The sequence below is a fragment of the Zonotrichia leucophrys genome, chromosome 5, assembly GCF_028769735.1.
Source record: "Zonotrichia leucophrys gambelii isolate GWCS_2022_RI chromosome 5, RI_Zleu_2.0, whole genome shotgun sequence".
Classification (NCBI taxonomy): Eukaryota; Metazoa; Chordata; class Aves; order Passeriformes; family Passerellidae; genus Zonotrichia; species Zonotrichia leucophrys.
Genome location: NC_088175.1, coordinates 39,400,431 through 39,417,969, shown reverse-complemented (window position 1 = coordinate 39,417,969; position 17,539 = coordinate 39,400,431). Strand labels below are relative to the sequence as shown.

Here is a 17,539-nt window from a genome sequence, read left to right as displayed (position 1 = left end):
AGAAACCTTTGCCATTTCAGGTTGCCATTTCTACCTTTTTTTCTCAGCCTCATCTTCCTGCACCCTGGTGTGGGACCCTCCAGCATCCTCTCCAGGGCACCTGAAGTCCAACCACAGCTGCACAATGGCCAGCTGTGACTTAACTCTGCTTTTTCTCTACAGCTAAAAGGCCAGGAGCAATGCAAGACCACTCAGGTTTTATGGACTGCACCATCCACAGCATCCTGGAACCCAGCAAGAGGTACAAGCAAGAGGCTGTAACTTCAGTCTCATAAATCACCAGCATACCAAACCCGTGTTTTCCAGCAATGCTATTGTTCTCCTCCCTTTCCCCTCTGCCACAGTATCTCAAAGACCTAAAACCACTTATTATTTATCAATCCAGCAATTCTGAGAGCCCTTAGGAGGAAAAAACACTCCAATCCTTATCAGATGAGATGTTGTGGTGTGTTGCAATATCCTGTTTTACCTTCTCCCTTCCCCCTCGCCCCTCGCTGAGTGTGCCCTGTCAATCAGGCTAACATACCAGCAAGGCGTCGTGTGATAGGTGTCCCTAGTACCTTGAGACCCTGCCCCTTCACCTGGTTGGTGACTCACCTGTCCCCTCCCCTTCCCCTGTCCTGAGCTTAAAATGTGAATGAGACCATGCGGCTTCATTCTGTTACCAGCAGTGGCCCAGTGCAGACGTATCTGTACTCATGGAATAAACATCTGGCTACCTTCTAGCAGAATCCATTCCCTTTCTCTCCACCATCGCCAGAAGCTCTCTCCTGAGGAGAACGGAGTCCTGTCTTGTGCCCCGCTGCACTTTGCCGCCAGCCAAGGTACCTCTGGGGTTAAACACCACAGTGCTGCCTCTGGCCAAGCAGCGAAGGTCAGAACTGGCCTAGGCACCATCTAACTGGTTATATTGGGATACTTATTCCAATATATTGGCGTCCCTGTGGGTGGGCTCGACTCTGCAGCCCGAAAAAGGACTCGCAGTTCCTCAGAGAAGCTTCTGCCAGCCGTGCATCCAGCTGAAAGGAGCCTGGCTTCAAGACTCCCAGCTAGAGACTTTGGGAATACTCCCAGAAAAAGTTTCGTGGACTGTTCGGTGCCTTTGGAAAGCCCTGCTTCATTGTGGTGAACAGATTTTCCAGAGGAAGAAAAGGGTAGCTTCTCTTGCACCCAGAGAGAGGTCCTTTTCCGGTGGAGACCTGCCTGCCTGTACCCAGCCTACAGCTTCCATTTCACGTGAGTATCTCTGCTTTCGGTAGAGCAGAAGCTCAAAAACAGACTCTGCCGCGAGTTCTGTTCCTTTTTTGCCTTTGCATTTTGGCTGCGCAGCCCCACAGACGAGAATTCATAGCGTTCTAGTGTTAGCTTTCCTGCTGCGTGTTTCACTGTTTTTTAGAATTCGCGCCGGAGCGGGATCGCTCTCTGCCCTTCCCCCCCCCGGCTCAGCAGCGTGTTCAGACACGTGTTAGGAGATTTTCTTTCTCTTTCTCTTTGCGGGGGAGGGGGGGGCTCTCTTTCCACGTGGCCGGGGGACCTGCGGGGGTCGGGAGTGCTCTGCACACGCGGCGGCGGGGGGGGGGCGGCCCGGTTTCGGCTGCCACGTGGAGTGGCTGCTCCCTCTGCTCCGCGGGGGTGTTGCATTCCACCGCGGGGGAGGCTTTGTTTCTGCCTCTGTTCAGCAGAGCGTGCCCTGCCGCTGCTGCCCGGGAATTTTAAAGGCAGTATATACAGCTGCATTGTGAAGCTTTTGTCTGCTCGTTATCGCTTTCTATCTGTGGTTTTTTTTAGAAATTGGTAGCTGATTTTAGCTTTGTTTTTGGTCAGGCGGGATTAAGTACTCTGCTTTTTTACATCTATCATGGGTTCCAAACTTAGCATTGTACAAAGGGGAGTGTATTATGATATTGTTAGCATTCTAATCAAGAGTAATGTGAAATTCTCTAAAGGAAAATTGAAACAGTTTATAAGATGGCTTTTTCTGCAGTTCCCAAACATTTCCCCTGAAGAAATCCACAATATTCAATTCTGGGATAAAGTTGGGAATGAATTGATAACCTTAGGACAATCTGGCAAATTACCCTCAGCTAAATTTGTGTTCTGGAGTTTACAAATTCGAACAGCATTGCTCAAACAAAAGGAAATGGAGAAAAAGCCAAATGTAAAGCCATGTGCCTCTGCTCTCCCTGTTCCTCCCTCTCCCTCTAAAACCCCTAAACCTCTTTCCCCAAAAAAATCCCGAGCACGTGTTAGCTTTTCGGAGAGCAGTGATGTCCAAAATGGCCCCCAGTCCCTAGGGGGTGCACAAGATGGTGGGTGCCACGTGGCATCTTCCCAAACCTGGTCTTCTTCTTCCCAAAATCCTCTTAAGCATCCCAAAATTCCTGCCCCATCCCCCTCTCCTCCTGTTCCTCGTGACACCTTCCCCCCTCCCCCGCCTTTCCTGCAGTACCCTCAGCTCCGCCCCTCTACTCCTGCCAGGGGCGGCTGCTGACGTGATGTCACCAGGTGACCCCGCCCTCTGTTCCCACGGTATCCCCGCCCCCTGCCAGCCCCTTGACCCCGCCCCCTGTTCCCACGGTATCCCCGCCCCCTGCCAGCCCCTTGACCCCGCCCCTTGTTCCCACGGTTTCCCCGCCCCTTGCCGGCTCCCTGTCCCCGCCCCCTACCCGGGTTCCCACGGTGGGGACACACCCACTGCCTGTCCCCAAACCTGTAGCTGTGATCCCAATGCTTCTGATTCAAGGGATACAGAGCAGGGGACGGCAGACCCAATGCATGGTGCCATGTTGTCACTGGCCCCTGTTACGTTTCAGCCTGCAGCTCAAGCTGGAGCAGCCCCAACTGCTAATTGGAGTTCTTTTGGACGACAATTGATTAAAGAGATCTGTAAATCTCATAAAGAATATGGTCCACACAATCCATATTTCCGTGGCCTTTTAAATTCTGAATTAAGTAGGACTATTGTGGTTCCACATGATTTAAAACAATTGTTTTCATGTCTCATGACATCCACGGAATTCAAATTATGGGAATCAGCATTGAAACAACTGCTAAAAGATGCTCTCCCAAGCTTACAGGCTGATCCAAACACAGCAAAAGACAACAATGGTAACCTTATTACTATTGACCACCTCTGTGGTGAGGGTCAATGGTCTTCTCCCTCAGTCCAAGCTGCTGCAATTCCTGCAGAAGCACCCCAGGTTGCTCACGCTGCCTGGAGAAGAAAACGCCGCGCACGTTCTCTGGAGGAAATTCCATTTAAGCCTCCTATCTGGAATAGTTTGTAATATATGTTTGTCTCAAGTTTTTGTACCAGTTTAGATCCCACTGTTCGTGTGTAGCCTCGAGACGTCATGAGACCGAGCCTGCTTCTCGTCCTACTCGTGATCATCCCACCTGCAATCTCCTACATAGTACCGCAGCCCAAACCACGTATGGACTACCTTGACAAAGGCTCTCAGACATCAACAGAGAAACTGACAACGAGCTGAATGGACTTTTCAATGGCTGGGGACTCTCGGGCTGGTTGGGATCTATTCTGAAAACTGTAATTTTAGTGCTGTTTATTTTAGTTGTAGTTATTGTAGTTTTTAGCATTGTTTTTGGAGTAATCAGACGCATGGTTCTCAAGTTAATCTCAAACTCATCTCCCCCTCCTGAAGTCTACCATTTGGAAGCCCTCAGTGCTCCAGTGGATGACCTGGAAGCCTCAGTAGAATCATTCTGCACCATAAACACAGCCCTCTTCCTTTTAAACAAAACTAGGGGGAGATGTTGTGGTGTGTTGCAATATCCTGTTTTACCTTCTCCCTTCCCCCTCGCCCCTCGCTGAGTGTGCCCTGTCAATCAGGCTAACATACCAGCAAGGCGTCGTGTGATAGGTGTCCCTAGTACCTTGAGACCCTGCCCCTTCACCTGGTTGGTGACTCACCTGTCCCCTCCCCTTCCCCTGTCCTGAGCTTAAAATGTGAATGAGACCATGCGGCTTCATTCTGTTACCAGCAGTGGCCCAGTGCAGACGTATCTGTACTCATGGAATAAACATCTGGCTACCTTCTAGCAGAATCCATTCCCTTTCTCTCCACCATCGCCAGAAGCTCTCTCCTGAGGAGAACGGAGTCCTGTCTTGTGCCCCGCTGCACTTTGCCGCCAGCCAAGGTACCTCTGGGGTTAAACACCACAGTGCTGCCTCTGGCCAAGCAGCGAAGGTCAGAACTGGCCTAGGCACCATCTAACTGGTTATATTAGGATACATATTCCAATAATGAGACCAGCAGGACTCCAAAGCAGAGCATTGGTACTTGTCTGAAAAAAGTGGAACCACTCAGACAGTCTCAAGGAAGGAGCAAAACATAGCCAAAACCGTCCTTAATGAAAGGGGTACCTTTTCTCTGAGGAAAACTAACAAGTGGACTACAAGGAAGCTCAGCCAAAAAGAAAAAATAACACAATCTCTTGTGAACTGATAAAATATGAGATAGCCCACTGCATCCCCAGCTTAGAGAGAAGAAGCAGAATATTCTTACCATTTAGTTTCTTTCTAAATTCGGGAAAAGTTTTTTTTTTTGGTAAGCATGGATTTCACCTGAGGGTAATGCAAAAAGGAACATAAAAAATCCCAACATGAATGACAACTGAAGAGCAGCCATCTGTGTGGGCGTCTCTCTTTCCAAACAAAACTTGGAGTGAAAAGGCTTTTCCAATGAGCCAGCCAAGAAAAGGGAAACTTCATCAAGAATCACAGTGGGATCTGCCTGGAGAGTATGCTGCATGCAAGTACCAGGGATAAAACCACTCCCCCTGCCACTACCAGCAGTCCTCCCAGATGTCCATCTGTCCACTGTTCCTTATTTTCCCTTTTCAAAACCGTGGTGAAAGCTGCTGGGGAGGACACAACATGTGGCAAGTAATTACAGAGCAAAGCAGAGCAGAAGCACCTTTGGGCATAAGCAGCAGTTCAGGCAGTCACCAAATGCTGACCCTCCATGAGGGCTGCATGAGGTCTCTGCTTGTGAAGCCAAACTGAGGACCCTGGCACAGCTCTGCTGGGAGGGCTGGGTAAGCACCAACTGTGGAATGCCCACAGAACTGCTCACCTGCACCAAAGAGAGGTTTTTAAAACAGCAATCTGGAGTCAGCTTCGTTCTTTGCTGCAGGTAACCCAGAGACTGCTGGGGTTCCCACTGCTGCACCCTCCCATGCACATGTGGGTTCCAGCACTCAGCCACACACACGGCAGCTCCTCACCTGCCCCAGGACCTGGAGGCTGCCAGCCAAGTTCAGCTCTCAGCCTGCTTAAAACTCAGCACATTTGCAAGGCCCAGGGTCAAGCTAGAGCAGATGGAATGCTCAATTAGGCTGCTCAGCCTCTATCCAAGTCCTTCCAGAGCAGCTCCTGTTACACCACTGCAGACAGGGTATTGATTCAGACATTAGCAGTTTACATGAACCTTTGGGCTAACCCAGAACAGTGATTTTCAGTGTCTTTGCCAGCAGATTACAACATATGCCCACATACTTCAAGCATAGTTCAATGATATCAGCAAAAATTCCCTGATAGAAAAAATATTTTCCTATCAGAGTACACAAAACTCGAGGTGGACATCTCCTCCTCCACGAACTCACCCGTCTGGAACGAAACCTTCCTGAGCATCAGAAAGAAAGCTGACCCAGGGGTGCCCTGAGATTCCTGCTCATTTTCTAGCAAGCCACTCTAAGAGGAATTTGAGCAGAATATTGACATGCTTAAGGCCATTTAAAACAGAGACTGGCTTTCCTAACATATCAGTGTTTTTCCAGCCTCGGAGAACAAGAGACAGAGAGGAAGAGAATTGCTTTTGGGGAGAAAGCACTAATAAGATAGGAATTTCCCTGAAATAATTAGCAGTGTAAGGAAAAACCACAAAACCCAACCACCCACAAACTTTCCCTAAGGAACAGCTTCAAACCTATGAAGTCTTTACATCCACAGGCCACCAGGTGTATGGCAAGCATGGGGCCTACTTCTGCATAAACACTGGGGCACACGAGATCATCAGCACCCCAGATGGACAGGGCATTTGCAAATAGGTTTGCAACTAGGAAGTCCCCAGGGAACTAGGGAAAATTGAATAGCTAAAACAATCCTGATCTGCCAGCTAATACAGATGGTTTTTAATAGAAAGATAACAACAGGCCTTAGGAAGACATAAGCCCTCTCCCCCATGGAGAGAAGAGTGTCATTTTGGCACTTACTTTTTCCTAGGCTTCTCAGGAAGCTTGGCAGGAAATGGTAGAGACTTCCTCCACTGCATAAATTCTTTTATCAGATTAAATTAGATTAATTCCTTCAGGAAGATTACTGCTCTAGGCAGATGATGAGTGCTCCTAGCTTGATTCTCATGGTGCTTCTACCCCAATGACTGAAACAGCACTTAAAAATTTTGTTTCATCCCCAATCCTTTCACAAAGACCTGCAAGTCTATTACCTGCAAGAAACATATACCCACTTGTTCCAAATGTGGAATACACCTAAATTCTTAGTATTACTTCCTCTCTTTTTTTTCTGGTTTCCAAACATTCAGAAAAAAATTGGATGTACTTCTCCTTGTTTTCTTAATGCAACCATGACAAAGTTGCTATGCAATTGTCTGTTGGGGAATTGGGGCAGGAAGAGAAAGAAAGATAAAGCAAACTGCTGGAGTTAACCTGCAGCAGGAAACAAATAATTTACAGGCTCACATATGGAATCAACTCTCATTTTTCAGAGGAGTAAGTACCAAAGGCTTTGCACAGTCATTGACTCTCTGGGGTCATTGTCTGATGTCTGGTGCTTGCAGCACTACCAGCTAATGGTAACAAAGATTACTCTGTAAAAGGAGTGGTGGAAATGTCTGAGGACATGCAAGACCAAGAAGAAAATAGCCCTTCGCCCCTGAAAGGTTGCTGCTCATGTAAGAAAGCAGTACAAGACCCAGAGTAGTCAGAAGCAGTTGGTGAAAGCAATGAGGCATGTGAAGACAGTTTGTCCCTGGAGCAGCAGCTGGGGAAGAGAGGAGAGGACAGCTGCAGCACTGCCCCAGGACATCCCATGTGCCACCCTATTCATTTCAGGGTATCTGACAAGGGCACTCAAACATGGGCATGATGCATTCCACATCATCAAAAAGCTCAACCCTCTGCGAGCCTGCAGTGGCCCCAAACGGGGCTGCAACAGGACAGGGCAATGCTCTGCAGGGACAGAACTTCTCCCATGGATGCTGGGGATAAGGTGACTTTGCTAATTCACTGCTCAGGGTCAGGTCAAAAGGTTGGCTCATTGACCACCTGCCCCTGAGCAGCACTCCCCACCCACTGCTGGTTAACTTCTGTGGCAGCCATCAAAAGGAAAAGCAAGAGCAACCCAGACTGAGTTATCCATTGCAGCAACACAACACTGCTCTCAACGTGCATTACCCAGCCCCTATGCTCTCACAGCAGTGTCCTAAGCTGTTTTTAAAGTCAGCATTTCGCTTTTTTGCTGGCTAATATAACATTTCCTCTCCCTTCCCCCAGTCCAAGGATTTGGCAAAATTGCTTCTTTTGCAAATCCCACTGCAAACGCTGAACTTTTGCCAGTTAGACAGGGAAAATCTTGACTAAAAATAAACCATGTTTCAGAAAATAGACCTCCTTCCAGTACAATGAAGTAGTGGATAATGCATGCAAGCAGATCTGCCAGGAGAACACAGCCTCCAGATTTGCATAAGAATCTCCTCAAGCTCAGTAGACAGCTGCAACTCCTGTGACTTATCCCATCTTAACAAAGAACAAGGGAAGGGGGGGTGTCTGGTGAAAGGAGTGAGGTACGGTTGAGGATGCTGAGATAAATCAACTTTCCACCTGTGGGGGCAGGAAGAGAAGTGCCACCATCACCATGTGCCTGCATCCCCAGTGAACCAAGCTGGTCACAACCCATTTGGGAGGGAGAGGATGGCATTCCCTGCATGGTCACTACAGAAGGCGAGAGTTTGTTACAGGAAATCCACTGCAATTCAGGCATGAGAAGAGAATCATCTGGGATTTTGCCACCTGAGTCACCCGGAGTCTGGGACACTGACTCAGTGCTGGCTCTCCTGACTCAGACACACCTGCAGCAGCTTGCTAGCAAACGGAGGCACTCCTACCTTTGCTGTTCCCCTTCTTATTGTGGTTTTCCCTCTCAGAAGAGGCCTTTTACAGCAGAAAATTAACCAAGAAAAGGAAAGCATAAGGAGAAGACTGGCTGGGGAAGCACAGGCAGTGCTCAGCTAAGCAGCTGTGCTTTCAGATCCAAAGAGGGCACATTTGCTTGCTTGCTGTGATAAACCCTGGGAAATACAGGAGAATTAGGTGGAAACAGCTCCACCCTGACTCCTACTCCTCTACACGTCTGCAGCACCACCCAGACAGTCCTGGATGAACCAGGTTTTCAAGAAAGATATCTTTCCATAATGAATCCATTTCACTTTTTTAGGGATCAAGAAAGCATTATGCAGCAAGTTGTGATTATATCCTTACACAATCAAATGGGCCATTCAGGCAAGCTAAATGCAAGGCAATGCCATTTTTATGAGATTCACGAGGGATAGATGTTTGCAGAAGGAGCTTCTTTTGCTCCTAGGGCAGGCTGAAGGTTTCAGTTCAGAGTGCCAAGCCAACCCTCCTTGCCCATTAACACTCCCACAGCAGGATCATGCACCTGCTTTTCAGCCCTCCCTCGAGCAACCACAGATGGCTAAATATTCCACTCCAGTTCCAGTTGCACACACACCTGATCAGCTGTGAACACAATTCCAGATAATACAATAGTAGACTTCAACCCAGTCCTATATTTTTCCCTCCTCAAAGTAATCCACAAATTGAAATCGAGATCTGCTTGTAGCATAGCAAGGGGCATCACTGAAAGCATGTATGGCATCTCAGGGACTTCAACTGACTTAGGCAATGCACTTAGAATGCCAAACAGCTGCAAAGAGCACAGATTAGATTTTTCATTTGAGCACTGATGCCTTAAAGCAATAACAAACCAAATAACTCAGGCAAAAGGATGCACAGGGCGGCGCAGGGGAGGCACTACTCCACTGCTCCTGAGAGCAATCAGTGGCAGAGCAGAGCAGTAATTATCCAGGGAGGAATAAGCTGCTACAGGCTGTTCTTGCCATCCATTAAGAAAACAACAGCAGATCTGTTCATGGTTGGATAGCAACAGGCACACAGCTCCCTCCCTCCCCGCGGGGCAGCTGCCAGAGGGCGGCTGAGCAGGAGGCGCAGCAGCCCCTGAGCGCGGCCGGGATTCCCCAGCTGCAGCTCCGGGAAGGAAAAGGCAGTGCCTGTGCTAGCAGGGAGCACGGCCTCCCCCGGGCTGCTCTGCAGCAATGCTGCTTCCAGCCCTCTCCTCAGAGGGCTGGCAGCAAGGCTAAATGCAAACCTTATCTTCTGCCTGCGTGTTTTCACAAAACCTCTGCATGGAAAAAAGAACTATTCACTGCAGAGCAGTCTGCACCACAGGATCCATTCCACACCCATCAGGCAAAGCCTGCACACATTTCACCCTGGCCATATGCAGCCCCTCTTTCCCTCACCAGGAACGTGACAAACATACCTGCTCAGGGCATCAGCTTCTCCTATAGCACTGTCAAGGAGCCAGAACACGATTCCCATGGGCACACAGGAACTGGCAAATCCTGTAAGCATCAGAGAGAATAGCAATTAGTGCCATTAATGAGCTGCCTGGTGAAAAGGAAGGATGTCAAAGCAATCTCACGAGAATCAGGAAGGTGGTAGGTCCCTGCCCTGAACACGGTCCTGCCAGCCCTGGCATCGTGGCAGAGGTACATGGCATGAGGCTGTCAGGGGACTTCTCCAAAATCACAGAAGGAAGCCAAAGCAAAAGACAAGATGATGAGTCCCAAACCAAGGCTGTTCATCCACTAAAGCCTCCTCAACAGCCAGTGCAATGAAGATAACACCTACATGCAGGGGCAGAAAAGAGGCTGGTAAATGGGATGGAAGGGATCACCTGCAGTGCCCCTGCTGTGCTCCCTGGGATGCTGCTGAAGATCTGCTTCACAGCACCTGGGCAATTTCTTCTGGTTTGCAGAGGAGGCAAAATCCCACATGATAGAGCCAGGCCACTTCCATTTCTTCATCATCATTATTGATTCATCATTATAGTTTCATAATAAAAAAGGCTTTATATTTTCCACTGATGGCTGTATAAAGCTTTTGTACCTCACTCACACAGAAGACATTTAACCAGCACTGAGCAAGAGTTGTGACAAAAGTCACCTCTGCAGGCTACAAAAACACCTCACTTCAGGCATGTGAAGTGCCTGCTGCATGCCAAAGAAAAGATAGCAGAAATGTTTTACTGGAAACAATTCTAAGCAGCCACAAGGAGAAGTTTTTCTGATAATACTACTGAAGCAAAGGTTACCACATCTAATATAATTTTACTTTTCCCATCCTGTTCGTGCAATGGTTCAGGGATAGCAAGGAACATGGTGGATGAGGGACCATCCTCAGATACACTGTAACATAGAAAACATCTGGAAGCTGAGGGAGGTAAGGAAATAGTGAGACATCTCTAGTCAAAACACTAAACCAGCAAGAGGAAGGTGCAGAATCAGCCTGACAATGTCTCATGTGCTTCCTGCCAACTGGACCTCATTATGTACTGTGAGAAAACTTACTCATGCAGCACATCAGTTTACCTTGGACTGAGGAGAGACTTGCTTGCTTTCCCCAGTCTCTGCAGGTGATTCAGAAAACTGTCATTGCCAACTGGTATTTAAAGAACTGAGAAAAGTCTAATCTAAAATTTGTGGCTCCCTCTCACTCATTTTCCCCTTTCTCCTTTCCTATTAAGGAAGGGTTGAAGGCATTTCTAAATATGAAAAAAATGCTGAAGTCCACAAGACCACAGCACAGACCTTGGACTCCAGCCTCAATCACAAATTTTCCATCACCCTGTTGCTCTACATTAACCAAAACACAGGCGTTAGTTAGTCCTGTTATGTACCTCCAGGAGGGTCTTCTGCTGGTTTTTTGAAGCCAGTAAATGAACACTATTCAGCAGCTCTACAAGGACAGAAGTAACAGGACAAATCCAACCTGGCCAATAATCTTCGGTGGTAGCTTACATATCAAGGTAGGGAAAGAAAGGGAATTCATACCTTAACTTCACATGGCTTAAATCTGAAGGGGGGCTGCCTTACCTTCATAGGACTTCATCTGCACTGGTACTGACCCATGCCTGCACCAGGGCTCAGCACATGGGGAGTATCAACATGGCAGCCATACAGACAACCTTTTCTCCCTCCCTCCTCCAGTTCCTTTTCCATTTAACAACTTTCTCAACTCGACTCCTACTCTTAAACAACGCTGCAGAAACATCACTGGCAAGGTTCTAAGTCCTCACTTCCCAATACTGCCAAGCAAGGCAAAAAGAGATGCCTGAAGCTTTCTTAAGTGCTGCTGGATTTAATCAAAGCCATATGAAGATGGCCTGCTTGCCCTCCCAAAGCAACTGCAGCTCTCAGAAAAAGCATGTTGTCCCACAACAGACAGATATACTGGAAACACAGCAGAGTGCCAGAGAATCAGAGTGCTCAGCCTCCCCCTTGGTTCCCAAACTTCCTTCTCCCAGTGCCCAGCAGTCACTTGTCCTAGGGCTGCTCTTCCCCAAGACACCACCAGGCTCCAGGCAATGCAGAGCACGGATGACACATGACAGCTGAGCTCCTCTGCTGCTTTTCTGCAGCTCCAACTTGTCCCCCAAAATATCTATTTCTCAGTGCCACCACCCTAGCAGACCCCCTGTGGCCTTGGCCACGATCACTCCTTGCTGGTTGCAGACTGAGGTAGTGCTGCAGAAACACAATTACCTTTTGTTTCATCTAAAGCAGCACACAAAGATTCACCAGAGTTTATAAAAAGGTTATGAAGCAAGGCAGCAGAGGACTGAGTGATACTGGGTGACTACAAAGATGGGGCATCCACAACTTTTGGGAGCAACCTGTTCCAGTTGCCTCACCACCCTCATCACAGAAAACTTCTCCCTTATATTCAATCTAATATTCTCCTTGATACATTCAGCAGGAAGCTTTATTTAAAAGCTCAAAGTCCTCCCAGAGGGAAACCTCCCCTGGGTTAAGCAGGAAGCCAAACCCTGGCAGCATGTACACGAAGCCATCAGTCAGCAGTGCCCCACGAAGGACTCTTCCAACACTGTAGCCTCCCAGAAATATTAATGCACTTAGCAATCCTTGCCACCCTTTTACATGGAAGGAAACTGGAGTAGAAGCAGGACATGTTCCACCAGGGGCTACACAGCTGCTCTTCAGCAAGCCATGCCCACTCCCACAGGCTTATCAGCTCAACTGATCCAAAAGTACCCTCTGCTGCCACAACAGGCAGTCCTGCCTTTTCTCTCCCCCCACTTCTACACATCTCTACAATAGAGGTAGCAACCATCATTTGCTTGATTCAACTGGAAGCCATCTCAGAAATAAGAAAATAAAGGGGAAGAATTTCTGGCAGGAGAACAGCTTGAGATCAGCTAAATCTGATGAAAAGCATGACCTCAGAAAGGTGGCACAGTGGTACATGTGGAAACCAAGATGAGGCTTCAACCCATCATATATTTGCGTTTGCACTGGGGTAAATCATGTAAAATCAGTTTAACAGCTCCATTCACTACTGAGCATGCTCTGACACTCACTGTTGTAAAGACCCATCCAAAACAGCCCAGTGATTTGCCCTCTGAGGTCTCCAAACCAGGCTGATGCACCCAAACAGCAACACACCACAGCTGTGCAAGCCTTGCAGCTTACCAAGGCACCGCAGTAAAATAAAATTCCTCCAGGAGGATTGGGAATTTTTTGGTGAGGGAGAGGAGGGGGGTATTTTGTCACAGCTGAAGGGTGTTCTCAAATGGTTTCAAGGAGCAGAGGAGAAAGGACAAGCATATGCAAAGGATCTAGCAAAAGCTCTTAAGCAAAGCAGACAGCAGGAAGCTGAAAATAAATACGCAAAGCCCTTTGCAGCACCAAAGTTCAAATCCATCTGGATAGCTCTGAGGCTGTCACGGCAGCCCACAGAGGGCATTTTCCAATTCCTTGCACAGAAACCCTGGAAAATAATGATGGAAAAGTAGAAGCACAGGCTTGAACTCTAAGCCAGACCTCCATCCAACACGTGACCAACTTCAACAGCACCAGGAGTGCAGGGGGAAGAGAACACAGCCCTGCATGGTCCCCACAGGCTGCCTTGTCCCCAGCATTGGGAAGCCTGAGCGCCCTCAGCCCCCACCGTGCCTCTCCTCGGGCACAGGTGTGGATGGAGGGCTTACAGCAGACACAGGTGCAGCTCAGGGTACCTGTCAGAGGGGCTGCCAGCACCAGCCTTCACATGCCAGCCAGTCACCTCACCTCCAACACCTGCAAGAGGCACAATCCCCAGCTAAAAAGTACATGCTGCAAAGCTGCACTGAGTGGAGGGAGCCAATCCATCAGCTTGCCCAGAGGTCCCATCCGAGCATCCCAGCAGCAGTCTGACAGAGCTCCCCAGCACTAGCTCCTTACAGAGGGGGAGGAGGTACAGTAATCCTGCCTTGTTTTTCTGAGTTACACAACATTAGTCACACAGGCTTCTGCCCCAGGGCCCCCAGGCAAGCCTTGCCTTCCACGGTTGCTGTGTGCTCCCCCTTATACTACCAACTCTCGACAGGAACAGACAAGCACAGTTCAAAAACTCACATTCGAGCCTCCTTTACACACCTTTCACAGAAATACCCAGAGCTGCCCCTCCACTTAACACAGTTCTATTTTTTTCCCCCACCAGAAAAAGCACCCAGTTACTCAAATTGAATTTCCATGGCATTAAAATCAATTAAGCAGCTACACATCTCCAACTGACCCATTCCCAGTTTTTCTGGTAACTGTTACCACACAGACCACATGCACACCCCCAAAATATCCCAAAGCATAAGCATCCTTAAGAAAATCATGGACTTTGTAACAAAGCTCAAGCTTTCACCTCGCAGAAATGCATCTTAGTTTAAAAATAAATAAAAAAACCACAACGGATCAATTCAGGTCAGTTTTTACCACGAAGAGCTTCAGAAGTCAGCTGCAGCTTGGTGTAACCACAGAGCTCACGTGAGGCAGGACACAAGAGCCATCACGTCCATCGTGTCACACATGCAACATTCAGGTTGGGGACCTTCCCAGTTGTCTGCCACCTCCCAGCAGCAGGGACCTGGAGCAGAGCATGGCTGCTCAGCCTGCAGGGAAAAGCAGCTCATTGCACTCACCCAGACACCAGCGACCACTGGTAACAGATGCAAGCACTGCCCACCCCTGTTTCTCGGCAGAGACGAGCTGCCAAAGCAATCAGGCGGGCCGAGCCCTTCAGCTGCAGCTCCACAGAGCTCTCCTGGCCGTGCCACAGCTCTGCTTTCCCCAGCAGCTCTGCAGCACCAGCAGGAATCACCCTGCAACACAGCTCTGCAAGCAGATGCCTGCAGCGGAAGCAGCTCTGGTGCACAGCCTCTTTGCTCATTTTAATGCAGTTTCTTGAAATCAAACAAGAACAGCTAAATTCATTCTCTCTGAGCTCTGGCAGGGTACTGGCTAACCCAATCTTTTCATTTCAGTCTGCCATTTCCAGCAGTAGAAACACTGTTTGAGCCACAAACTAAAGCCCAGGGATGCATTTCCCAGGGGCAAATACCCCTCCTGGCCAGCCTCTCTGGGGATGGACCTCTCTGTCCATTCGGCTGTGCCCACGGCAGATCCAGCACCCTGCTGGGGGTGATGTGCAGTCTCCCAAGTACTGATCTGCTTGGATGTGCCACAGGATGAGGTCAGTGGAAATTCAGCTGGCATCCGTGCCCAAGGCAGGAAAGCAGTAAGGGAAGAGATCCCTGTAAAATCCAGACAAAAACCTTGAAGAACTGTTTCCTTGGACACACAGGAGGCTGATAACAGCCCCCTGCCCCTTCTCCCTCCTGTTCCCTCCAGTCTGCTGGAGGGAAAAGCTCTGGCTGCCATGAAGCCTCTGCCAGCCATCTGACTGAGTGCTGGGACACAAGAGGGTGAGATGACAACAATTTCCATCCAGACTTTCAGATGTTAAAACCAAGGCGAGGGCAAGGCTGCAGGAAAGAAAACTCCCTGAGCTCTCACAAGTTTATAAAGGGCTAGAACAACTGAAGGGATTTATAGCCCAGCCTGAAAGCACACACACTTGCTGAGTCCGCCCCTTGTATTGACACACGTATGGTGCAATTTTTTCCACAGAAACTGGATTACAGCACCCTGCTTTAGGAGGTGACTAATCACATCAACGGGAAACAAGTTCAGCCCCTTCAGTGGTTAAGATCTTGTGAAGCTTATTGGTTATCTCAGCTATATGTTACATATGCCCCCTTCCCACTCCCAATTCAACTTCAAGTTCCACATGTGGTGCCCCATGGCATCTTTCTCTCACAGCATGGGATGTCCTGAGCAAACCCCAGCCAGATCTCTGTACCACACAGAGGTATCAGAGCACAGCCATCAGGTCACCCCTGATGAGCCTGCTGGGGGATTTACACCATAAGCTCAGGGCAGGCAGAAGGACAATGCATCAGGCTCTGCTCAGCCTCCAGACATTTGGAGCATCTCTGGGAGGTCAAATGATGATCCCACCAGCCCTTTATCTAAGAGAGCCAAGTGGTGGTGTCTGTCTACCATGGCTACTGTCAACCTGGTCAGCTCTGCAGCAAACCTGATGGCAGTGCAGACATGGCTCAAAAATACATTGGTAAAGAAAAAAATCCAGTGCCAGGCCACCTAGACTGGCAGCACCAAGGGGGCTCAACCATGCATCTAGGCCACAAGAGCCACCAAACAAATTAACGCCTTGCAGGTCAGATACAGGTTTCCCAGCAAATAGCAAGTTTTTGAACTAATTTCAGTTTATCTGGTTAGCAGCAGCAACAGCACAGGTAACACTTCTGACCCACTTTGTTACCACCAGAGGAACGAACACATTACATCCTTCCTGATAAATCCCCCCAGTCGTATATCAACACTCTCATGATCACTTTTGACTCATGGAACTGAAGGGGGAGGGAGGAGAGATACTGTAAGTACAAGGCACCACAGTTTTTCAAGAAACTGAATTTCTAAATATGCAGGTCATTTTCCTACCTGCTCCTTCATCTACTCTGTTGAAATGTTTGACAGGACACATAACTCACTATCAGTGCTACCTTGCTCCACTCAAGCCCATCAGATGTCAGAGTTTTAAAAGAAGGAAAGGAGACACTCAAAAAATTTAACTTGGGGTGAGAAAACCACACTACTAAGCTAAAACTTTTGCAGTCAGCTATGATTCAAACAGAAGTTTTTTTTTAAAGAGCAACTGCAGTAGCTGTGACTGATACTGTATCCCCCCAACATCCTGCCACGGCGGTGGTGGGCGGCAGACACGGCTCTCACACGCACATGCACCTCACTGATTAATGACAGCACTGGAGGCTAGGAGAGGCAGGAGATTTAAAAACTCAGGACAATCTGCTTTTGATCCTGATTTCTGGTGAGTGAATTGGCCCACAGCATGTGCATGAAGAAGGCAGGCATGTCTGCACAGCTGCTGCAAAGAGAAGTAAGAGATGCAGGAGCAGGCTGCAGACTTAGGCTGCACACACCTCACTGTGCCCAACCAGCCACTCTCCCCACACCTCCTGCAGCAAGAGGTACCAGCACGCTGCTGAACACACCAACAAGCAAGCACAGAGCAAGCTGGCTTCAGTTCTGCCGTCAGGACTCCAGCAGGGGCTCAAGTCCTACCTAAGGAGATCAGATACCCACTGATGGACACTCAGGCAAAGCTGGAGCGATGGGCACATAAAAGGGGCTGAGCATCCCCAGCAGCTGCTTCTTCTTCACTGAACTTTTTTTCCCCACCTTGGACTAACGACAAGGAAAATCCCTCACTAAGCTCCAAACAATGAAGCAAGTAATTTGTTTGCTTGAAGTTTGGGGCACCCCAGCACTGGGGCTCACTGTGAGCTCCCACCCTGTCAGACACAAGTGCTCAGCTGCTGCCTGCAGCAGGGAACTCCTCTGCAGGAAGCTGAATGGTGCTGGCTCCTGCGTTTGATTTCCAGGATCCAAGCCACAAGGAGAGCTAAAAATGTCCCAATTAAACATTTCAACACAAGACTTGATGATGTGCCACAAGGGTATTATACAACTGCAAACAAGAAGAGGTGATCTGCAAATCACACTAAGAAAAGTAAGAAATCAGAAAAAAATTACTTCAAAAAGAAATCAAAGCAAGCTAGCCAGGACTGTAAGCTCTGAATTGAAGCATGGACCTCATGGCCAAAAATGTAGAGAAGCTTGTGCTACTTGCAATTGTGGTGGCTGGCTCTGAGGTGCTTGCAAGCTTTCTGGTGTGACACACAAAGAGTATATAATTTCTGTTCTGCACTGATTACACACAGAGAGCTCATTCTGGCCAAAGCCCATACAAGCTGTCTCCTGGA

The 17,539-nt window shown here is 48.6% G+C and overlaps 1 protein-coding gene across 4 annotated transcripts in view; it reads right to left on the bottom strand.

Annotated features, from left to right (window-relative positions):
• Window positions 1-17,539, bottom strand: part of LOC135448517 (USP6 N-terminal-like protein) — a 78,881-nt gene that overhangs the window by 57,158 nt on the left and 4,184 nt on the right. For 2 of the 4 annotated variants that reach the window (XM_064714603.1, XM_064714606.1), the window contains exon 2: window positions 9,602-9,683. The gene's annotated coding sequence lies outside the window, so the exon portion shown is untranslated. Of the gene's footprint in view, window positions 1-9,601; window positions 9,684-14,108; window positions 14,158-14,314; window positions 14,384-17,539 lie in introns of those variants that run through there. The other 2 variants (XM_064714604.1, XM_064714605.1) reach the window with 2 other exon arrangements.